The sequence below is a fragment of the Nuphar pumila genome, chromosome 4 (genome assembly GCF_984573655.1).
Source record: "Nuphar pumila chromosome 4, dmNupPumi1.hap1.1, whole genome shotgun sequence".
Classification (NCBI taxonomy): Eukaryota; Viridiplantae; Streptophyta; class Magnoliopsida; order Nymphaeales; family Nymphaeaceae; genus Nuphar; species Nuphar pumila.
Genome location: NC_143252.1, coordinates 135,187,047 through 135,194,853, shown reverse-complemented (window position 1 = coordinate 135,194,853; position 7,807 = coordinate 135,187,047).

Below are 7,807 nucleotides of genomic sequence, written 5' to 3'. Positions count from 1 at the left end.
ACCCATGAGGGTAGCCCATATATTTGAATAAAACAATGAAACACATAAAAAACATCATTTTTTAAATATATAATGACAAAAGTGTTCCAAAGGTTGGCGACTCCTTGGGGGCAATGTAAGCCCACGGAGTTTTATGCTGCTACAGTGACCGTAAGAAAGGCAGGCATAACCAGCACTGCTAGGTCTCTGTTCTTGAGGTGGTTTCTCCGAGTAAATATATATATAAAAAGATCAAATATCGCTATATTTTGACACGTTCTCCATGTAAAAATATAAAAAAAAAAAACGATCAAAGTGCACAAAAAGTTGATTGTAGCAATTTTGAATTAGCACCCCTCAAACACGTTTTGGACAGCAATCTTTCTTGAGGGATCATTCTGCGAGTATTCCTACTGAATAATACTGGGGATAGTATCATTTCTGTTCATTCCTTCTTCAACAATCCATCCTGAAAATGGGAAGAACGTAGGTCGGATGAATCATCCTTTAATAATACGTGTACATATTCTCTTAAAACTGTTTGGTATAAATAATCCACAAGGGTTGCGTTGGGAAGCTGCCATCATAGTGAAAGAATTGAATGCAAAAGTAGCATCCAGTGTCATACTCCTCCAATGCCAACCAAACCGAACCGCACCTTGATTTGTTCCTTTTTTCCTACTGTGAAGAACCGTGTTTTCTATACTCTCTCAATGCACTCGATTCTAGTTTCTTGGTATTGATCATAGGTTCGGACCCGAGTCCAATCAGATCCACCATAAGAGAAACCGTACCCCGGATCCTATAAGGATTACATTAACCATACACGGACCATACCTGGTAAAATAATATCTTTTATATTTTTTACATTGAAAATTTATGGATCTTAGTCAGTGGGTCTGGTATAAAATTTTACAAATCATACCTGACTCCATGTATTAATTGGACTTGACGGATTCTTATCGGACCTTCTTATTTATCACCAAACCTTGACCCTATAGGGTTTGGTATGGGTCGGGTTCGAGTCAAACCTGACCCATTTACACCCCTACTTGTGGTACCGTTAGAGCTGCCTTTGACCTGATGTACTCTCATAAGGCTGTCAATAGGTTGGGTACCTGACCCATCAAGGTATACCCAAACCCACCCATATAACAAACAAAAAATAAACGTATTGTACGAAAAAAATGATGCATTTCCCGAAAGTCCCACAAATTCTGAAATCCACCTCATGTCCAAATTTGCAAATTGCAAACTTTCTTAAGACTTTTTTAATTACTCTTCGTACGAGCAAACCTTCTGAAGTTCGCGCGATATATCAGAAAGCTCTTCAAGTATTACAAACTCTCACTAAAATACAGATTTGCACAATTTTTTTTACAGACCTCAAGAAGTTCGCATAACCAAATTTGTGAAACTCTTGTAATTGAAATGATGACATAACTTTACAAATACCATACTAAATTCACATATATAGTACGACATTCACAAGGCACCGTGCAAGTCTCATTTAAATGACTAATCCTCAAGGAGATCCGCAAATATATGGGGACATTCACATATTAGTGTCGTGAATGTCTTGGACCTTCACACTATTGAAGATGTCCGCAAATAAGTACTACATTTGTATATATAGTATGACATTCGCGAGATACCATGTGAATCTCCTTTAAGTAAATGATCCTCTAGGAGATCCACAAATGTGTGTAGACATTAGCATCTTAGTGTTGTGAATGTCCTCGACCTTTGCACTCTTATCGATGTTCGCAAATAGACATTCATGAGATGCAATGTGAATATCTTTTGAGTAAATGATCCTCTAGGAGATCCACAAATGTGTGGACATTCACATCTTAGTGTTGCTAAAGTTCGCAAAACATGCATGTGAATCTCCATGTTCAATGAGATCTGTAAATATTTGTGGACATGCACAATTTTTTTACATGCGAATTTGTGTACATTCGTGTGCTTAATGAATCATATATAAAGTTATATTTGTTCACTTGTTTTCTTTTCTTTGTTTGTTTTTTAAAATAACCCTAACCCTTTTCTCTCTAGAACCCTAAGCTTTTTCCCTCTCTTCTTGCGGTGTTTCTAATAAAAAAAATTTGCTCTATTTCGGCGAGATTGTGGTATCATTCTTATTGACTTCCTGGTTAGGTCAAAAGGTGAGTCCATGCAAACAATATATATATATATATATATATATATATATATATATGTGCATATTGTTTTATTTTATTCTAAACTTTTTTCTTTTTTATAAATATGAGCATATAATAGCCTTATAGTATTTGTGTTTGGTTATTGTTATGGTTGTTTTTTGTATATTTTTTTGTGTTTTATTTAATATTTGATACCAGATTTACTGTTTAGGGTTTGTTTATAAATATATATTTATTTATGTTATATCTGATTTATATTTATTTGCTTATCTTTTATTTAATATTCGATGAATTTGTGTTGTATAATGGGGCTAGGGTTTACTGTGCACAAGTATTGAATAAGGGTTAGGAGGTTATTATGCGTAGTTGGTTTTCAGAGTGGTTGTTGTAGGTAGTTAATTGATGTATCAGTGGATACATGTTTATATGTCATCTTTTGTTATGTTTTTTATGTAAACTATAGTTAGTTATTTGTTAATGACTCTTTAAAAATGATGCAATAGATCTACATGAAGCATATGATCAAATTCTATAAACATATGACCAAGAAGATGACTTTTGAGGGTGTCAAACAAAAAACTGAGGAGGTGAGAGAGCAAAAAAAATTGCAATAGAACACAAAAGTTCCAAAAGCCAAACAAAAGGTAGAGGATGGGGAGACATCGAACAATGAGGTATCAGATGGCAAGATATCGAATGTTGAGTTGCGGACAATGTATAAATTGATTACTATTATAAAACATTATATGCAAATTTAACATAATTATCAAAGATTGTAAATTTGATGAAGTTGCAAGAGCTAATTCACTTTTCGTTACACTAAGAGTCCTTTTGTGCTTCAGACTTCTTGCCCCAAGTTTTTCCTCCTTCTCAATGCCCCTCTTTACGAAGAGACTGCTTGCAAATTGCAGGTTGTCAATAGCTACATCCTTGTCATCGTAGACACATACTATGAATAACACACTAATATCTTCATTGTTGTCGCATCAATCTTTAAGTTCAGAGAGAAACATCACAGAGTAATCTTTTGTATGATCATTCACTATCATCAACACAGTTTTGCTAACTGCGTGAGGATGATAGGATGGTTGCTGAAAAAACTCAAACTGTTGGATCACTTGACCGACCATTTGGCGCTCAACTTTATTCATGTTGTGCAACCAAATGTCTCTCATCATGATGTCCTTTGCTTGCACAACCACACCTTAATTTTTCTCCTCCTCCTCTTTGTCTTCTTAGGGGGCACCACTTTACCTACATAACAAAGGTTCATTCATAGTTAGTCTTATATCATATTATTTATAAAAATATACAAAATTATTTCAAGAATACTTACATGTGCTTTGGTCAACTCGTAATGATGTAGCACAATGGGCCCTTCTCATGTGAGGACCCAATGCTCTTTGATCATTTCCCTCATCTTTGTTGCATGACCGACTTCATATTACAATACGTGAAAATTTAAGAAGACAGTTATGTCTCAAAGGCCTTCCAATGGATATGTGCTCTCATATTCAAACCTGTACGGATCAATACAAAAATTAACACGGATTAATCTATAATATAATACATCAATAATATTAAATAACTTAAAAGTTTAGGTACAATGAATAAATAAATACCTCCAACACAACTAATATGCTGGTGATATTTTTTCTTCCACACCTTGTCACACTCAAACTTGCATATAGGTGTGCAAGTGAGATTGCTCCTTATGCGTATTCATCGACGTAACCCAAGTCTTGCAATAATTTAATGTATGATCTATGGATCAACTTCCTACCAGAGTCAATGAATAAGCATGTTGCAAAGAAGTACAACAATAATGTTGTCACCTCCTTATCCAACCTAGGACCGCTCTTCTCTCTAACACGTGATAGCTTCCACTTCATTCTCCTCCCCAACTAGGATCATAGTAGTTCTTCAACCATGATAACTTGAGTCTTTCTCCTTTGAATGCATTATCATCCATTTGTAGATAAATACCTAACATGTGATTGAAATTTCCTCACCGATGTGCAGTCATTGGCTCTCCATGGCACTAAAATAAACAGAATAAGATGGGCAATAGAGAACTAAAATAAACAGAAGAAATGGATCAAACAGAAGACTGGTATCTCAAAAAACTAGCAAAGAACAAAGAAATCAACCAAACCACAACATGGGCATATGAGAACTAGACGAAAACTGAAGAAATGAATGAAAAATCAAAGATAAAACTGCTAAAACAAACATAAACTACAAAAATGGACCAAATTCGAAGATGGGCATCTTAGTATGCAATGCCTCTTAGTAGGGAGGGTGAGAAGGAGGAGCCCTAGGGCCTTTGGATGTAGACGCCTTCTTGGGTTCGGGCTCCTTGGGAGCAGTGGGCTTCTTCACCCTCGTTGCTTAATTGGGCTTCTCCTTTGCTTGTGGAGGAGCAGGGTCAGTGGGCGCAGACGTGATCTTGGTGTATTCAGCAGGAGGCATTTTGAAAAAAAAATGGCCGGAAAAAAAGGAAATCAGTGAGCAGACGCACATATGAATAGAAGAAGAGATACGCCGATGTGGAGAGAGACGAGCTTAGGAGAGAGAGAGAGAGAGAACTCCACCCCTCGCCGCTACACAGGAGAGAGAGAAAGAGGGTCAGGTGTGCCCATCGATGCAAACATTTTTGTTTTAATTTTGTTTCCCTCATTCCTGTTCCTTTCGTAACAGTGAGGGTGGAACAAAAATAATGCAGTTTTTTGGACGTGGTGAGCAGCATTTCGCACATCTGCTGCGTTCAACGTTCGTCAACAACATCGTTCTTAACGTCTTTTCGTCTTACACGATGCGTGAGACACACCATCAAACATGCCCATAAGTATTACATGAACCAGAACCGGACCATACCTAGTAAAATAATATTTTTTATCCATTTTACATTGAAAAATTGCTGATCTTAGTCAAAACTTGGGTTGGACTCAGGTCTGTACCTGGATCCATATATTAATCGTTGAGCCTGACCCGAATTGTAATCAGATCTTATTTATCACCAAACCCTGACCCGAATTGTAATCAGATCTTATTTATCACCAAACCCTGACCCTATAGGGTTTAGTACATGTCCGGGTCAAACCCGACCCATTGACACCCCTAATTACATCACTGATTGGTTTCCTATTCGGGTAAGAGGGTATAGACACATTTAATTTTTTGTTTTTGTTTATATTTTTTAAATATCTTTTAATATAACCTTACATATGTGATCTACAAAGAAATTAGTAAATCAACCTATTACTATGTCACAGGAACACCTCATTTTGGCTGTGTGCATGGTACTGACACATATAACATTATTTTTATTATTTTTAAAATAATATTTTATTGTATTAAAACTTATTTCAATAAAAGCTATTTTCAATGTTAAAATATTCAAAAGATAGCTTTTTATTGATTAAAAATTTAAGAAGTTCAGTGTCCTCCTGTCCCACTTTTGAAAAAAAAAAATGAACTTTAGAGTTTAATCGAAATCCCACATCATTGATTCCACGAGTCACTGTGACATAGTCCAATTATAATATGTAAATATGTAATTTACCACCGCAGGGGTTGCTCGTTGTTAAATGTGACAAAAAAATACCAATGGGGGCTCCGCTTGTCTGGTAGGAGCACTTATTGCACATCACCTTATGTTGGGACGTTACAAGTTCGAATCCCAATGGTATAGTTATATTATTGGTAGCGGTCCACCTAACCCTAGCTTGCCTTTTAAAAAAAATGCCAAAAAAATAAAAATAAAAAACAAATAAAACAAGGTTTGCTAAGCTGATCGTATTTATAATCAATTGTAGAAAACTTTATATCATTGCCAGGCCGCACCTAAGTCTCACCATCTTGTCAAACAAAGTGGATCTTGAAGTTGACCTGAACCCAACCTTACACGCCTAAATCAATGTAGAACCAATTATTAAGAAATCGTAAGCCTAAACCCTTGACGGTTTGTTTGAATATCAAGCACGTCTCGGCTACCAATTAAGGGTTGATGCATCTTAGACATGGTCAAATCCACCCACCCAAGGTGAACCTAATTATGTGCGGGTCCAACCGGGTCTACCAAGAGACATGGTCAAATCCACACAGACCCATTTAGTTGGGGTCCTAATAGACCTCACTTGACAGCTGTAAAACCTGACAAACACAAAGGCCGGTAATCAGTACATCCTCTCGAAAAATGAGAGGACCTGATTTCGAGGATAGTTCCCAGACTCATAATGATTAACAGAGAGTGAGACGACCAATTCAGAGGGTATGGATCTATCTCAGAGGATATATATAATAACACGTAAGGTCGAGGTTACGTCAAATCAGCGCTCGCCGCTGATCGCGCTTTCGGCACATTTAGCGGCAGTCTTGGACTGCGCTAAATGTCAAAAACTCAAATGTTTTTGGATGCGGGGAGCGCAGCCGCGCATCAGATCCAAGTTTGACCAAAATCTGTTTGATGTTACAGGTTTTAGTATTTACATATATTGTCGGCCATTGATTTTTGGCACTATCAAAAACATATTTAAACATCCAAATTTTATAATTCAAAATATGTCGCTCACTAAATGAATGATAAAATCCTAATATTGATATGAAAAACTTGATTGTTAGAGAAGGAACGCCGTCGATTGTTACCAGTTCTAGATTTTAGACATTTTTTTGGTTTGATAAAAACATTTTTAGATCTCCTATACACAAGTTGTTTTGATTCAATAGGACCTCTTGGATGAATTCAACATATTCAAATTTGTGAAAACCAGCTTTTCAATCATGTTTTTTTTTTTACGAAAAAACACCTTTTTATAACAGAAAAAGTATCACATATTGTAAGGTATCATATTTTGAAGTCTTATAAAAACCTGCCTACATGTAATGGGATGTTGTAAGAGTTGATTCTTACAAAGTGAAACAATGTAGATCACATTTGTAAGATTAAAACAACAAAAAATAAAATTAAAAAGGCATTAAGAAGTAATAGTGGCAATAGAATATATACGTGCTTATATATAAACAAAATATTTGGTGGTAAGAAAGAACAAAAGTTTTTTTCTTTTTTTGAAACCAACACTATAGATGTGATCTACATTTACTTAGTGCGAATCTAACAACACAAATATGTTTAAGGCTTAAAAAATCAATGACCTACAATGTGCGATACATTTTTGCAGTGTTGTTATTATATGTGTGTATCGGCTAATCGATAGATACATAGCATACCATCAAAAAATTGTTATGATACTGACCTGAATTGGTTATTTTTATTAAATATAAAAAATAACTTAAAATTAAATATTTAATATTATTTTAATGGCTTTAACACGTGTTACATTTTGATTAACATGTAACATTTTGTAATTATTTTTTGGTTGAGTCAAAATGATTGGTATTGATTCACCTGAATCGTTGGCCAAACTATACAGGTTTGATTTTGATACTGACAACATTGTATTTTTTGGTCATAAATCATGTTTTTCATGAAAAAAATATGATTGAAAAGCCCATACATGATAGTACATCTTATGAATAAGGGTGTCAACGGGACGGGTTTGGTTCATACCCAAGTACTAGATTTTTGGATATGGTATCAAGTCCAGACTTGAGTCTAATCGGGTGTACTATAAGAGAAACCATACCCAGACCCGATAAAAACA